At 43.1% G+C, this 16989-nt stretch overlaps 1 long non-coding RNA gene across 1 annotated transcript; it reads right to left on the bottom strand.

Moving 5' to 3' along the window:
* Nucleotides 1–8856: 8856 nt before the first annotated feature.
* On the bottom strand, nt 8857–16927 carry LOC129147131 (uncharacterized). The gene is made up of 2 exons (XR_008554472.1): nt 16779–16927; nt 8857–8938 (listed from the first exon to the last, which is right to left on the bottom strand). It is a non-coding gene; the product is annotated as an uncharacterized LOC129147131 (long non-coding RNA).
* Between the last annotated feature and the right edge of the window lie 62 nt (nt 16928–16989).

A 16989-nucleotide genomic window follows, 5' to 3' on the forward strand; every position in this document is an offset into this window, starting at 1 on the left:
GCACAAAATTCTTCTAAAAATTAATACATCCTGCTAATTTTATTTACAAAAATAAAATTAAAAACAAAAACCTTCCAGCCTAGTGATTTTACCACCCAAGACCCGCCAGAGACAAGCTTTACAGGTCTCTGATGCTCCAGAAGCTTACCATGATTTGTCTTTAATGAAGTTGCCCCGACACTTCTCAAGCTGGCATGAGACCCTGCATCTGCTGGAACAGAACTTTTCCATGGAAGCTCTTGGATGGAATGACTTCTACTCACCAGTATTCATTCCTCTGTTGCCCTGCCTTCTGGACTATGCGGCATGGTTCTCTCTCCCCAACACTCTTAGACCACTGTCCTGACATAATCTCCCTGTTCTGTGTCCACTCTAAAATATGTGCAATAATAACAATGAATATTTCATGATTAATAATTTTACTTGCCTTCTTGGAAATTTGATGAGCTTTGGGGGAATCATTTGGTTAGCCTAAGTCTGTTCATAAAAGATGCCCACATAAATATGTGCTCAGGGCTCTTTACCATAGTACGTTTTGCTATGCAAGCAGAGGCATTTTCATGTCTTCAAAGCTGTGGGTATTTCCCTTAGAATTACAGTCATGAAGGTGGCACCTCTCCCACTGAAACCATTAGTAAAGCACTTACTCAGCATTTTATTCCTTGAGCCTCTTCCACCTCCTTCCTCAGGTCAGCTGCTCAGATCCAGCTGGACTGTAAGCTCATGGGAAACAACATCTTCTCCAAAGGTCTCTCTTCCTTTGTCTGCCAATGCACGGACCTGACATTCTGTTGGCAGCCTTCACAACCCTTCACATTTCCCTGGAAAATGGTGAAAGCAATTTGTAGGTTCTCAGCACATATAATACATAGGTTTTCAAACAAGCTTTCTTAAACTTGCCAACAATATCTAGACTGGGTAAGACACTGTTTGTTTTTCAGTTGGTTTCCTTCAGAAGATATTACCAAATAATTATAAAAACCATAGGGATTTAGGTAGCAGTTCAGTGACCATACATCACAAATATTCTGACAGGCTTGTCATTGCACAAAACATATATCCCAGATACGGCAATACACTGGAGTCATATTACTTCTCTCAATCTGGTTTTTATATATACAAGTTGAAAAATTCTTTCTGAATAGCTAGAGTTTTTGCCTCCCACCATCCATTTGCTATTGTGCTGGTAACTTATTCCTGTCTCCCTCTGGGGCACCATCCTCCTACATTCAGTCCATGTGCTCTGGTTGGAGTAAACCTATAATTTGAGACTAAGCCAATCAGAACACTGCATTTCTCTGGTGTCTGTGATTGGCTTAAGAATGATCACATGACTCAACCAGAGCCAATAAGAGGCAATAAGACACCAAATGGGGCTTCTGTGAGGGAGGGAGGGAAAGAGATATCCATGTGAGAGGGAAACATCAATCAGTTGCTTCCTGAATACACCCCAACCAGGGATGGAACCAAAAACCTGGGCATGTGCCCTGACTGGAGTAACATTTGAGACCCTTTGGTGCGCAGGATGATGCTCCAACCAACTGAGCCAGGGCTTAAGCGGGTTTTCATTGGGATTCTTCTACTTCAAAACTAAACAAAACAGAAAACTCTGAAGGCCCCACCATGTACCCTGATTTTAGGTTTAAAAATACATTCAGTGAGGGTAAAAGTGTAAACTGGATGATGCGACAAAGACTCTGCATTTCTACATTTGCTAAAGTAGCCAGCATATCCTGGCTATACTCAGGCTTCCCAAACTGTGTGTGTGTGTTTGTGTGTGTGAGAGAGAGAGGCGGGGGGGGGGGGGGGGTGAGGGGGTGGGGAGAAAGTTGGACTGACTGAATGAATGAATACACAAGAAAAGTCAAGAATAATTTATATCAAGTGTTAGACAATCCCTGGGTTTCAAAGCATCAGTGGAATTCGGAATCTGGAATCTTTAGGGTAAATATGCAACTCCCTGTGAATGTTGAATGAGCTGAACCACAGAATAAAATGCCTGTGAGCAAGAAGGCTCTCAATGATCAGACTCTTGGCAGAGCCCCCTGTCTCCCCGAAAGGGAAGAGACAAAACCTAAGGGAAGCCCCCCATATTGCAGATGCACTCCTGAAGCAGTGACCAATCAGATCCGGGCCTTCAGAATGACTCTCACCTCAAAGGGGTGTGAGGGTGTGGACCGAAAGGGACCGCGTGAACTTCTGGAATAAACTCCTGCGCAGCCTGAGGTCCATGGCAGGGAGAAGCCGGCTTCCTCTTGACGCTGGCCACGTCAGCACCCTTGGCAACTCAAAACTCTTTCATATAAGGAAGACCCAGGACTCCAAGGAAGAGGCGTCCTCACAAAACCTGGAAGTGCAGGAAGAATCAACAGGAGCAGGAGTGGCTTTAGAAATGGAAATTTGTAAACTGAGCAAAGTTTTGTTCGCAGCCTGTGTACCCTATCAACACCTTCCTCCCAGCGGTGCAGGGATCTTCTGGGGCTTCGGCCACAGAAGAGATGGGTCAGAGATTTCTCTGTACAAAGGAGTTGGGAATAAGCATGAGCAACTAGACACAAAGAATAGAAAACCAAAGGAAAAGAGGGAGGCCAACCTTCAATTCAGCTCAAATACTAAAACTCCTCAGGCTCCTACATATCCCAAAACTTCCTTCGCTGAACAAAAAATGGAATTCCACTGCGAGGGTTATATTCTTTTACCTCATGACTTTCATCTTATTCAAATACAGCTTTCCTTAAAAAGAAAACAGCTCAGACATTAAACTGTTGTCAGTCATCTGCTCCTCTGTGTGAACGCTTTGTCACTATAGGAAAAGAAGTGTGTTGCCGAAACCGGTTTGGCTCAGTGGATAGAGCGTCGGCCAGCGGACTGAAAGGTCCCAGGTTCGATTCCGGTCAAGGGCATGTACCTTGGTTACGGGCACATCCCCAGTAGGGGGTGTGCAAGAGGCAGCTGATCGATGTTTCTCTCTCATCGATGTTTCTCACTCTCTATCCCTCTCTCTTCCTCTCTGTAAAAAAATCAATAAAATATATTTTAAAAAAAAGAAGAAGAAGAAAAGAAGTGTGGTAACTAGAAACATAAATACCTGAAGAGAATGAGGAAAAGGGACACATTGAGGGGGGATGGTATCTGGGCAAGTGGCACGCTGGACTGGGCAGAGCATAGACTTTGGAGTCAGAAAGACCTGGACTCAAGTCTTGGTTCTATTAACCTACTAACTGTTACCTTGGGCTAATTACCTTTGAAACTTAACTACCTTCTTTTTGAAGTAAGTACGGTGTATAAATACCTATCTCCAAGCCTTTGATCATTGCATCCTCTCTGTCTTGAAGGTCCACATATCCCTTGCCATTTGCTTGGCTAACTCCTGTCCAGGCTGTATGTCACCTGTGTCACCTCCTGAGGAAGACTGGATGGGGAGGTGCCCCTTGTCAGGGTCCTGCAGCATCCAACTGCATAGAGCAGAGGCTGCATCGTTGTAGCTCTTGCTCCTCTGTCCTGTGACCTTTCCCTCAGACTGGTTCCCTAAAATGAAAGGGTCTTAAGATCCAGGGTCTGTGTCTTATTCACCGGTGCACCCCCCATGCTCAGGAAACTTGAAGACATGAGGTTGGTGTCTGCAGGGCTCGCACCCAGGAGAGTTGGAAGCATTGCACTTGGGAGGGCTTGGGGAGAAGCGGGACCCCTGCGGGAGGCTGTTCCTCCACCACGTGAGGAAACGACGCAGGAAGAGCTGAGAGAGAGATGGGCAGCAACCCTTCTCTCCTCAAACCAACTTCCTAGCCTGGTGCAGAAGCCTAAATGCAGACAAGGCAGGAATTATGACACTGTTATTAGACAAGGGCGAGGTAAAAAATACTGCGTGGGGGCACTTGAGGTCACTTCATAATGATGAAGGTTGCCATCCACAGTGGAGATAATACTGTCACGAACCATTAGAAATCAAATAACAAAGCACCGACATTTGTAAAGTAAAGCCAGAGGAAATACAAAGAAAAACTGACAAAAATATAAAAGTAATAAGGTTTTAATACACCTCTTTAGATCCCTCTCACATCAACTATATGAAAATAGGTAAGGATACAAAATATGTGAACAATATAATTAAAATTATGTCTTTCTAGGTTGTTAGGGTGCATTTATAAAAAAAATACCATCTTTTTTAACAAGAATAGACCCAGAGACAAATGACAGGCGGGGGGGGGGGGGGGGGCGCGGTTAGAGAGCAACCAAAGGACTTGTATGCATGCATATTAGCATAACCAATGGACACAGACACTGGGGCGGTGGGGGCTTGCCCCGGGTGGGAATGGCTGGGGCACATAGGGGGGTGTCAAGCAGGGGAAAAGGAGACACACGTAAAACTTTAAGCAATAAGTAAATTTTTAAAAAATATCATCTTTTAGGCATAAATTCCAAGATGCTCTTATAATGCAAACTACATTCTAAGATTGCAATACAATAGAACAATAAATAAGCATAGAAAAGTCGAACAGTTGGAAATTAGGGGCGGGGGGACATCTCTCTTAATTAACTATTCAGTCAAAGATAATAGATAAATTACAATTGTCAAATATATAAAATAATAACATTAAAAATTAGAACTACAATATATTCAAAATTGTACCCACAGGAAAAGCCATAACCTCAAACATATTACTAAACAAATAGGAATAAAAATAAATAAGCATTCAACATAGAAAATTAGAAAGAGAAAGAATAAAAGAAGTTTAAGGAAAACAAACTCAAAAGACAGTAAGCTTGTAATCAACAAATAGTAGAATTAAATATTTTAAGAGTGGGTTCTTTGCAGGAAAAAAAAAATCAATACAACTAATACAGCATTAGGCAGCCTAATTGAGAATGAAAGAAAGCACAAAATTATAAAATTAGAAATGAATGAAGAAAACACAAATGCAAAGAAAAATCCAGAGATACACAGAACATTTTGCCCAACTGTGTTAGTAATTTTGAAAAAATATAATGTATGATTTTCAAAAGAAAACTTAAGTTACCAAAACTGCCTAGTTAAAAGGGAGAAAACCATCACAGACACTAAGAAATATGTCAAACAGCTAGCCTCCCAACATCTCACATCTGCCCAAAATACTCAGATGATTTAATTCTAGCAAATATTTGGGAGGCAGAAACCACTCATGTTTTGAATCACCCTTAATTAGACCAAAACTAAGGGGGCAAAGTCCCTACCACTAGATGAAAGAAGTCACTGATTTACATTATAAGAAGAGGATGTAGGATGGGAGATATTGTCCCATAACTAGAAAATTTAATCTCACTCTCAAATTCACCATTGTGGTCTCCTTCATTGGCACTGGTGCTGTCATTCAAAGAACTAAACAATAGGCTGGCTGTTGTAAGAACACCATGAAAGAAGCATGCCTGATGCTGTCCTGCTGTGTTTACTCTCCTATATCTTTCTGGTTGAAGCTGAAATCAACTTTGTCCTGTTGACATCAGGTGAGTATAATTGTCAGGTTGAGCCTAAAACCACTAAAATGGGCTTTGTCCTCACAAGTGTCTTTAAGTTCTTGTTCTACTTTTGAAAAACAGCCAAATTGGAAACTGTGGACATACACAATCAAAAAAGACATATACTTGAGGAAAATGCCATGCTCCTAATGTTACGCCCGGAATGCGTGCCAAACTTACAGAGCACCAAGAGACGGATCTCATGCAAAAAACAAAGGGTTTATTGTTTCCAGCATGCTGGGACCCGCAGCATACTCTGGGCACAGAGCAGAGGCTGTGAGCCCCGAGCCTTTGTTCTACAGCAATTTTATAGGTTTCGGGGTAGGGGGAAGGGTTGAAGGTCAAGCTACTGAGTTGGCCTACTCTGATTGGCTGTGAGGCCAGGGCTTGCTTACGTGGGTGCAGGGCGTGGGGGCAGGATGCGATCTAAGCAATTTTATAGGTTAGGGACATAGTCATCCAAAATGGAGGAAGCTGGAGTGAATTGCCCTTTCATCAAAAAGTGGATGAAGTTGGCCCGGCCGGCGTGGCTTAGTGTTTGAGCATCAAACTATGAACCAGGAGGTCACAGTTCGATTCCCAGTCAGAGCACATGCCCTGGTTGCAGGCTTGGTCCCCGGTGTGGGGCATGCAGGAGGCAGCCAATCAATGACTATCTCTCATCATTGATGTTTCTCTCTCCCTCTCTCTCTCTCTCTCTTCTCTCTCTCTCTCTCTCTCTCTCTCTCTCTCCTCCCTCCCTTTCCTCCCTCCCTTCCTCCCTCCCTCCCTCTCCTTTCCTCTCTGAAATCAATAAAAATATATTTAAAAAAAAAACAAGTTGGTGAATTGGTATGCAAATGCATATTTATGGTAAAATTAAAAGTTTAAAGTATGGGAATTTTGCTTCTATGAGAAAAGTAGCTTCTATCAGATAAACTTTCTTACAGATAACAGTTATAAACCCTGGACAAACTTAGGGAAAAATTAATCTACCAGAAAGCATTAATATGCAATCAAAAGCAGGCAGAGACCGGAGGAGCTTGATAAACTGAGACAGCGCTGGATATTGGCTTATGAAGATTTTCACCTGTAGGTTTTCCTTAATCCGTACAAAACAGGACTGGAAGGCAAGCCAACATTCACAAACAGACTGAGGACTCCAAGGATGGAGTTCAGGACTGCCAGGATGGCTGGAAAGGAAGGGAGCTACAGAGACAAACCCCCACCATCTGCGTGCAGAGCCTACCCAAACCCTCAGTTGACCCATGAAATACTCAAGCCTCGGAGAAGACACCAGGAGACTTGGCAGAAAGCAATAGCTGGAAGACAGAAAAAAGGAATGCATACTCTGTTTCCTTGAACTTTACCACATCTTAACTCAAGAACTTCCACCACGTAGAGTTCTCCCAAACTGGACTGAAACGAGCTTCCTCGGGCAGAAGGAGGCAGCTCCCCACCCAGAGGAGGACAAGGAGAAGCTGAGGGCGCGTGAGTCCAGGATGTGGGGGAGTGTTCCTGTGTCTGAAGGGGCTGGAGCAGATGACCCCTGAGGTTCATCCCGATCCTGCTGGTGTGAGTCACTTACCAAGGGGCATGCTGAAGTCCACGGCCGGCCGGCCCTCCTCCTCACCTCTTCCCTAACTGCCTCCAAAGGGCCCTCATCACTCAGAAGACTTTGTGCTCTAACAAACAGGTGGTAGGTTGTGGTCTGGAAACCAAAGGTCCATTTAATACTTCGTTGTGAGGCAGGTGCACAAACATCTTTCCTTATCCCAAAATGTCACATGATTTTGTTTTATTAGACACAGGCTGGACATTGTGTGAGACTCTGCAGAATCCCACTGATATGTAAAAACGACCCATAAAGTAGGTACCCCTCTCATCATCCTTCCAATTTCACCGATGAACAAACAGCAACATAGCTAATTAGTAACCAAACTGAAACTTGGGCCCAACCAGGCAGGCCGACGCAAAAGCCACACCAGTGTGCCCCAAACTGGAGGGTGCCGATGCTGCTGGTCAGAACTGCACTTGGAGCGCCAGGCACGGCGCTCTCCTGCCTCCCAGTGGAGAGGTTCGCTACCACTTAGCACCTACCTCAAGCCAGGCCGTGTGCAAGGTGCTCTATATTCCTGGCTCCTTTAACTCCCGCCTCTACGGGGTAGATAATGATTTAGTTCCCACTTTGCTGATGGGGAAACTGAGTTCGGGAGCTAAAGTGTTACCCTAAGTAAGACAGATCCAAGAGGCAGAGGCAGGATTCACACCCAGATCTGCTTTCTTTGCCTTTCACCAGGTTGCTGTGACCTGCTTGTCCTCAGAGGACCTGCCAGGAGTACTTACAGTGCAGCAGTTCATGGATGGAGAGATAAAATATTCCCCAACAAAACGAGGACGCCGGAGGCAGTAATGACTTCAGAAGGAATGTCACTACAAACTGCGGTGCGATCCTGTGCTTTTGATAAATCTCTCAAGAGAAGGTACATTATGTTAGCTGATCATTTTAAATAAATCCTCAACAAGCTATTTACCCATCAGTCTGGGTCTGTAGAGACTGTTTTTGTAACATCAGATAACCAAACAATTAAGAGGCTTTAAAAGGCTCTTAAATATGGTGGGAACTTGTGAACTTGAACTCCCAGGGACAGTAAATGTCACATCACATGTGTTCAGTACACATTTCCCATCTCCCCTTGGTTTCCACAGCTGTAATTTGACACTCCTCACCACAGGCTAAGGACACCTGCCGTCCAGCAGGAGGTGAAGGGGAAATTGGGGAACTGGGACATAGGTCACTTGGATTCCAGACCCAGCTCTCCTTGGATGACCTTGACCAAGTCAACATTTCTGTCAGTTATTTGTTAATAAAATGAGAGGGCTGAAGCTAGAATATTGTTAAACGCTGTCCACGCTCAAACATCCCATGGCTCCACGAATCGATGGCTTTGACTATGCGTAGCTTTATTCTTTATGATGTACCAGTCAGGAAATTGCCTAGGCAAGTTTAGCCCTCAATAAATATTAGTTATCACTGTCACCATCATTATTATTTGATGAAGTTGGAAAGTCTATATGGAGATTTTCCAACTTCAAGCAGAACCACGATCTAATATTTTACCATTAGAGGTTATTTCTTTATAAGAGTTATAAAATGTCTCAGACTGGAGAAGTGCTTTATGACACGCTTCTGTTTGTAAGAGGCAGAAATATTTTTTACAGTAAAACTCTTCAATGAGTCCCTGTATACATGATATTGAGTTTTTCTGGATGAAGTCAGGAATGGAGCAGGGATTCCTGGGAGTTTCCCCACTAAGCATCTCCTTCCCCCTCACATGGGCCCCAAGGTACCGCCTCAAAAACCTAGGATTCTTCAGAAGACCATTGAAAACTCATTTCTCTTTAGAGATTAAGATGAGCAGTTGGGAATGGAGAACTGTAGGGTGGGCACCGCGCAGGTCAGACTCTAGAATGGGAGGGAGAGAAAAAACTAACATGTATTGAGAGTCTCCCATCCACTGTGTATTTTGTTAGATTCTTTAAATGTTCAATAAGAGGAAAGTACTTACACTACATATGCTTAAAGAGGCACAGTACCCATGCCATGGCTTTGCAAAGCCAACACCTCTCCTTATGTACCAGATCACACCCCACCCCCCCTTCTCTACCTGAGACATTGCTCCAGCCGTCCTCCTGTCTCTCCTCCCTCAGTCGTCTCCTGCCTGGATCACAGCCATAGCTCCCCAGCTGCTTCCCCACCCATCTACAGAATGCTGACAACTGAGCCACTCTACCAGTACTTCCCCATTAGGCTCCCAGAAAAAGCCAAAGTCCTTCACAGGCCACCAAGGGCCACATGATGTGGGCCTGATCCCACCAGACCTCCTCCCCTGGCTCATTCCTTCGCGGTCTCTGCTGCAACCACACTGGCTTCCTGCTGTTCCTGAGACATCCAAGCACAGTCCTGCCACGGGGCCTTTGCACTGATTGTCCCCTCTAGTCGGGACACCCTTCTGCAATGTCCACATGGCCCACTCCCTACAGCCTTCAAGTCTTCTCTCCAGTGTCCCCTTCCCGGTAAGTTTCCCTGTTTAACACTGCAGCCCACCCACCGACGAGGGCACTTCAATCTCCCTTCCCGTTGTGTAAATTCACATGTGAAGGCGCAACCTCCAGGGGCTCCAACTGTGACCTTATTTGGAAATAGGGTCATTGTCAATGTAATTAGTTAAGATGAGGTCATGCTGGATTAGGTTGGGCCCCTAATCCAATCTAATTGGTGTCCTTATGAAAAAGGGAAAATTCGGACACCAAGGAAGACATGCACAGAAGGAGAGCACCCTGTAAAGATTGAAGTTGGGCTGCCACAAGCCAAGGACCCACCAGAAGCCAGGAGAGGGGCGTGGACCAGACCTTTCCTAGGGCCTCAGAGGGAGCATGACCTTGCTGACATCCTGATCTCGAACCTCTGGCCTCCAGCCCTGGGCCAGTAAATGTCTGTTATTTATGCCACCCCGTTGGTGGCCCTTTGTTATAGCAGCCCCAGCGGACTCATACACTTCCCCTGCTCTGCTTCTCCTTTTTTCCCTGGAACTTTCTAACGCATCACATAATGTATTCACTTGTTCCTTTTACTGTCTACTCTCTGTCTCCCCCTTCTAGATTATAACCTCTGAAGGGGCACAGATCTGGGTCCATTTTGTTCATTGACGTATAACATAGTAAGCATTATGTGAATGTTTTCAAATGAATGAATCAATTCACCTCCTTCTGTGGTCTCAAGAAACCATCATAAAACTCTACCTTATCCTTTTATGCCTTAACTCTCAAACTTATTTTCCTTACTCACTCTCACTGCCTGTCTTCCCACCTTGAGAGACTATAACAGCATGTTGGTTTGGGCCTCATAGTGAGAGACATGTGGCCAAGAGGGTGTGATTACACTCGTGTTGCACATGTTTAATCCTCAGAACAGCCCTCTAAAGCAGACACTGTAATCCCATTTTATGGATGAGGAACCTGAGGTTCACAAAAGTTAAGCAACATGCCCAAAGCCTCCTGTGTATAAAACACTTATGCATGTCCACCTTTCTCCTCCCCTCATTAACATGGCAGCTTCCCAGGGGCAGGCTCAGCACCTTCACCTCTGTATCACAAGCTCAAAGGCCAGGCCGGGCACACAGTAGGTGCTCCATGAGCACTGCCAAACTCTCCACTGTGACACCATGGTAAGCGGCAAAGCTGGACTATAACTCAGCCTGACCCATAGCCCATGCCCTTGCCACAGAGCCCACCCAGCCAGCAGACCATGGGCTGCATCGTAGCTTCCTTTTGTTTTTACCAGAGTTTTTCCGAAGCATCATCTCCTCACCATTCATCCAAAACACCTTCCCACTCTCCCATCCCAGACCCCATGTTCACACCCCACCGGATATCCTCCCATACACACATGTGCACATGGAGAGTTCTTATCTTTGTTTTTATTTTTTTTAACTTATTGAATCTATTTGACCATAGAAAGCTTACATCCCAGTGCATTATCCCCTTCACCTAGAAACTGCACTTTTTTTTTTAAATCCTCACCCAAGGATATGTTTTTATTGATTTTGGAGAGAGAGGAAGGGAAAGAGAGAGAAACATTGATAGTTTTCCTCTGGCACACGTCCTGATCAGGAGATTGAACCCACAACCTGGGTATGTACCCTGACTGGGAATTGAACTGGCAACCTTTTGGTGTACAGGATGATGCTCTAACCAACTGAGCTACCCAGCCAGGGTGCTTTATATTTTTTTAATGAGGTCTCATAAATTCATGGGTGCATCCTGCTTTTCTCATTCAGCAGTATTTCTGAAAACCCCTCCAGATGACTGGTTTGGCTCTAAATTATTCTTTTAATGACTGCCTGAAATCATGATTCATTTAACCATATGTCATTGTTGGGTATTCAATTTACTTCCAGGATTTTTTTTCTTTTTGTTAATGTCACTACACTAACCATTCTTTCATAGATATCATCTATGGATAGATTCCCAGGAGTGAGATCATTATATTAAAAAGCAAATTTATATATGCTTCTAATTGTTATAACAGAAATGTTCAAAGATATAAAAGTAAAGGAAATAGTATAATGATCTCCCATAAACCTAGGGCCAAGCTTCAGCAGTCATCAAGTCATGGCTGGTCTGGTCTCATCTAATTCTTTCCCAACTTTCCCACAGTCTATATTATTCTGGGAGTTGTTGGGTGACAGATACTTCATTAGTTAACCTATAAATATTTCTGTCTGTACCTCTAAAAGTTGAGGACTCTCTTAAATAACATAACCATAATACCATTATCAAACCTAAAAAAAATAATCATTTCTATCACCAGTGTTCAAATTCCCTCAATTGAACCATAACAGAATATTTTTACAGTTTGTTCAAATCAGGATCCTAATAAGGTTTAAGAATTAAAATTGGTTGTGTCTTATCTCTTAGATCTCTTCATTGATAAATGTGTGTGTGTGTGTGTGTGTGTGTGTGTGTGTGTGTGTGTGTGTCTTCCTTGCAATATCTCTGTTGAAGAAACCAGGCCATTTGTCCTGCATAGTTTCCACAATCTGCATTTTGCAAATTGCCTCACCACAATATCATCTGTTCCCTACAACTGGTACTCAGGTGGATCAGATTCAGGTTGAAACTTTTTGCAAGAAGACTTATAGGTAGTGCTGTGTGCCTCCTGACGGAAGGAGGCACACAATGTCTGGTTGTCTCTCTTTTGTGCTGTTAGCAGTCACTAATGATCTTGCCTAGATTCAGCTCTCCAGTAGGAGTTGCAAATAGATGGTATCTTAGTTCCATCATTCTTCATGTATGAGCTGGGGTACTTCTATAAAAAGAAAAATTCCCCTTTTCAACTCATTGATTATCCTGAGACACAGTTCATGTATAACAAAGTCTAGATAAATTATTATTTCCCTTTATTTACCAGGTTTCAAAATAACGAGTTTCCTAGTATCCTCTCTAAATGAGGGTTGTTGGGGTATCTGTTGTGTTGCCTTTATGAACTCGGGTAGGTTTTTAAATGTGAATTAGGGGTTAATAAACTCATTCTCTTTCTCTGTGGATAAGTGACCTTGGGTTAACTTTCTAGCTCTGTTCCCCTGGAAACATAATAAAGGTGGAATGTCGTGTATGTTACCAGGCAACATTGTTTATGATAAAAATGACCTCTAATTAGAAAACTACACCTGGCCTGGGAGAACTGTGACTTAACTGTAAACACCTCGCGAGAATCCATAGTTTGAGCTTTTCTAAACGCAGTGCATCCTTGTATCTGGGCTGCCTCTTGCTAGGACCTCTTAAAGCTATTCCCATGGGATGAAATAAAACATATTGGCTCATGGGAGTGGGCCTTATAAACGGGAATGGCCCCCATACCCATTCTCCCCAAGAAGCAGATTATGAAATGGAGACTAGTACACAGCAGGTTTAATGAGAAGGGCTCTTAGAAAGTCAAGAAAACAGGATTATGCAGAGGGAAAAGCTAAACTACAATATAGTTGCAACTATGAACCTGCACAGGTCCACAGGACTTCCTTGGTAGCTGGAATGGCCCTTTAAAGTTGTCCCCGTCTAGGCAGAGCAGATCCCTGAAAAGGGAAAGGGGCATAATCTTGGGCAAAGTGCCCCCGCCCGCGCCCCCCCCCCCCCCGCCCACACACACACACACAGAGACAGCAATTCCCAGAGAAAGACTGAGGTGTGAACTGTGAGCAGCCAACACTCCAGGCAATGGGAGAAATGAGTATCTCAGTCTTAACAAGGATATCTGGCCAGTGCACCACAGCATCACTATACCACTCATATGGCCTCGTTCCTTCACACCTGAGCCATCACACTGACCCTGCCCTGCTGGCTTGCTGTCCTTTCTGTCCTCTATCCTCTAGCAAAGCTAAGTAAACTGGAGCCAGAGGGGATCTGCTCAGTTTTGTGAAATGTACCTCTAGAGCTTTGCCAATGAATCGTTCTCAATTTGGGGGAACTGGGGTAATCTGGTGGATGAAACATGGTATCTCAGTGCACGTTAATTTTGCTTATCACTTATTATAAACAAAAGTAAGCAACTTTATACATGGTTAAAGGCTGGTAACATTTTTTCCTATAAACTTCATATTTTTGGTTCATTTTTCTTCAGAAAACTTGATCTTTTCCATCTAAAATTTTTAGAAGCTCTTCAGATGTTAAGGACAGCAAATCTTTGCCTATACATAGGTTACATATTTTTCCCATTTGTCATTTGCCTTTTTACTTTGTTAATAGTTGGTGGGTTTGGTATTTTTGTGGGTTTTTTGTTTCATTTTTTTGTTTTGTGTTGTATGTTCAGCCCTTCAAAAATTTTGTATTCATGCAATCAAATTTTTGAATCATTTTCATTACTGCTTTTGCATTTTGTCATAATTAGGTTTTCCTCACACCCAGGTTATAAAGCAATTAAACATGTTTTCTACTATGACTTGTGTGATTTTATCTTTTACCATATTTAAATGTCTGACCCATTCAGAATCTATCTGGGTATGAATAATGGATTCAATTTTTCTTTTTTTTACATAACACTGTCTGGTCCTCCTCACTTTGTTAAATTATTAAACATTAGAGGCCCAGTGCACGAATTCGTGCACAGTGGGGTCCCTCAGTGTGGCCTGCGGGGATTGGGCCGAAACCAGCAGTCCAACACCTCCTGCCACTCCTGCTGATCCCAGCCCTGCTGCACCTGCCACAGGCTCGCACACAGTCAGCCCTGATCGGGAGAGGCTCGCACCGCCGCAGCTGCACTCACCAGCTGTGAGCCCTGCATCTGGTGCCCATCCCATTTGTCATAGAAAACACACTTCCTATTTCAAAACTTACTACAAAGCTGTAGTAATCAAAAAAGTATGATTGGCATAAGGACAGACTTAAAGATCAAAGGAATAGAGTCCAGTAATAAACCATACACCTACTGTCAACTGAGTTTCTCACATCAAATATAAAAATTAATTCAAAATCTTTGATCTACCAGTAAGTGTACTGGTATTTGCTCAAACTATAAAGAATAGGTATAAATCTCCATGATTTTGAGTTAGGCGGATATTTCTGAAATGACACCAAAAGAGTAAGCAACAACAACAAAAAATATGGATAAATTAGACTTCATTAAAATTAACACTTTTGGGCTTCCAAGGGCACTACCTAAAAAAGTGAAAATATAAACCACAAAAAGGAAAAAAATACTTGCAAATTATATATTTGATAAGGCGTAATATCTCTACTATACAAAGAACTCTTACAACTCAACAATAAAAAAGACAACTCAATTATAAAATGGACATGGGAGTTGAATAGACATCTCTCCAAAGAAAATATACCAATGGCCACTACGTACATGAAAAGGTTCTCAGTTGTCATTAGCCATCAGGGAAACTCAAATCTAAACCACAGTGAGATCCTACCTCATACCCATTCTGATGGCAATAATAATAATAATTTTAAAAGAAAAATAACAAGGCCCAGCCGGTGTTGCTCAGTGGTTAAGTATCGTTCCATGAACAAGAAGTCCCAGGTTCAATTCCGAGTCAGGGAACATGCCCAGATTGCACGGCTCAATCTCCAGCAGGGGGCATGCAGGAGGTAGCCGATTGATGTCTCTTTCTCTCTTGATGATGTTTCTATCTCTCTATGCCTCTCCCTTCTTCTCTCTCTCTAAAATCAATAAAAACATTTTTTTTTCCAAAAGTACCAAGTTCTGGTCAGGATGTGGAGAAATGATAACTGTCATACATTGCTGGTGGGAATGTAAAAATATAAATGCTGCAGCTCTTTGGGAAACAGTTTGACATTTCTTCAAAAAGTTAAACAAAATTACCATAAGACCCAACAGTTTTACTCCTAGCATACTCAAGAGAATTGAAAATATGTGGCCTATAAAACCTCGTACACAAATGTTCACAGCAACATTATTCATAATGGCCCCAAAGTGGAAGCAACCCAAATGTCCATTAATTTATAATGGATTCCATTTATATGAAAAGTCCCAAATAAGCAAACCCACAGATATAGAAAGTAGTTTAATGGTGGCCAGAGAGTGATGGCTAATGGGTACAGGGTGTCTTTTGGGAGTCATGAAAATGTTCTGGAATTTGATAGTGGTTTCAGTTGCACAATCCTGTGCATATACGTAAAACCATTGAACTGTTCAATTAAAAATGGTGAGTTTGATGGTAAATAAATTCTATCTCAATAAAATTTTAAAAACAAAAAACAAGAGGGAGCCTTGCACAGATCAGTGATGAAAATGTACTATAAATTCAGGAGTGAAGCTCAAACTCTGGCCTGGAGAATCGAGAAGAGTAGGTTAAACTGAGCCTGGGGAAGCACGAGGGGGCAGAGGTATCTCTCATACATTGTTGGTGTCAGTATAAACTGGTATATTCATTTAAGTAAGTGATTTAATAGTATTTATCAAAAAAAGGAACTACAACGTCCAGCCTATGATCCAGGATTTTCATTCGTAGGAACCTAAAATCAATGTGTGGCTGGCACGGTTAGTACCCAGTGAAAGTTCGTCCTATTACAAAGATGATAATCATAGGGGGAAACAATAAATTATGCAATTAACTCCTGCAGCCAATTCAGCTCTCACTTCTGCTTCTTTTTGGAAAAATAATAAGACAGTGTTTACCCCACAGGGTGGTAGGACCATGGAATCTCTGCTCTTTTCATCTTTACCAGCTGCATAAAATGGAAAGTTCTCCCCTAACGTATGAGGTCATTTCTAGAGACACGGAGCATACTAGTATACTAACAGATGAGCTAAAGATTCTCATGTAAAATTCCACCTCTTATAAAAGAGATGCAGTAGGCGTGGGAGTAGAAGCGGGGGGAAGCAGCTTGAGCTTTAGCTAAATCCCATGAAGCTACAAAGAAGCCAAGAAATATCCAGAGCGATTTATGCAGGAAGCCTCATGGAACTCAGCAGTGACTGTGCAGCAAATGACAACCCCAAGGAGCACTGAAAGAAGTGCCTAACTGAACCCACACCTTTTTTCCCTTCATTCTTCCTCCAACTCCAATTCCCTTTCAATGGGCAGTGCCATTGTTTATAAACACTGTGCTCTGTTCATCCAGTAAAGAGTTCTATCAAAGCAGAAAACACCCAAGGAGAAGACCATCACACCAGCCTACTTTTCCAATTAATCATACCCAAGCCTTTCAGCCTATAAAGACATATCCTAAAGCCAACTTGCCCGGGGTGCAGGGGGAGAGAAATAGCTTCTGAAATCCACCTCATAACTCGAAAGATGACAGCTAACCCTCCAGGATGCTCAACGCCTTCACTCTCCTTGGAGCTGGTCCTATGGGAGCAGGGAGTACCCATCAGCCCACCTGCCCCTAACCCCCAGATCTCAACCTCTCGCCCACCCAGCAGGTGAGAGATGGTGGGGAGACAGGGATTGTGACATAAGCAAATGGCCTCAGGCTGATACATGTAAATGC

The sequence above is a fragment of the Eptesicus fuscus genome, chromosome 18, assembly GCF_027574615.1.
Source record: "Eptesicus fuscus isolate TK198812 chromosome 18, DD_ASM_mEF_20220401, whole genome shotgun sequence".
NCBI classification, from domain to species: Eukaryota; Metazoa; Chordata; class Mammalia; order Chiroptera; family Vespertilionidae; genus Eptesicus; species Eptesicus fuscus.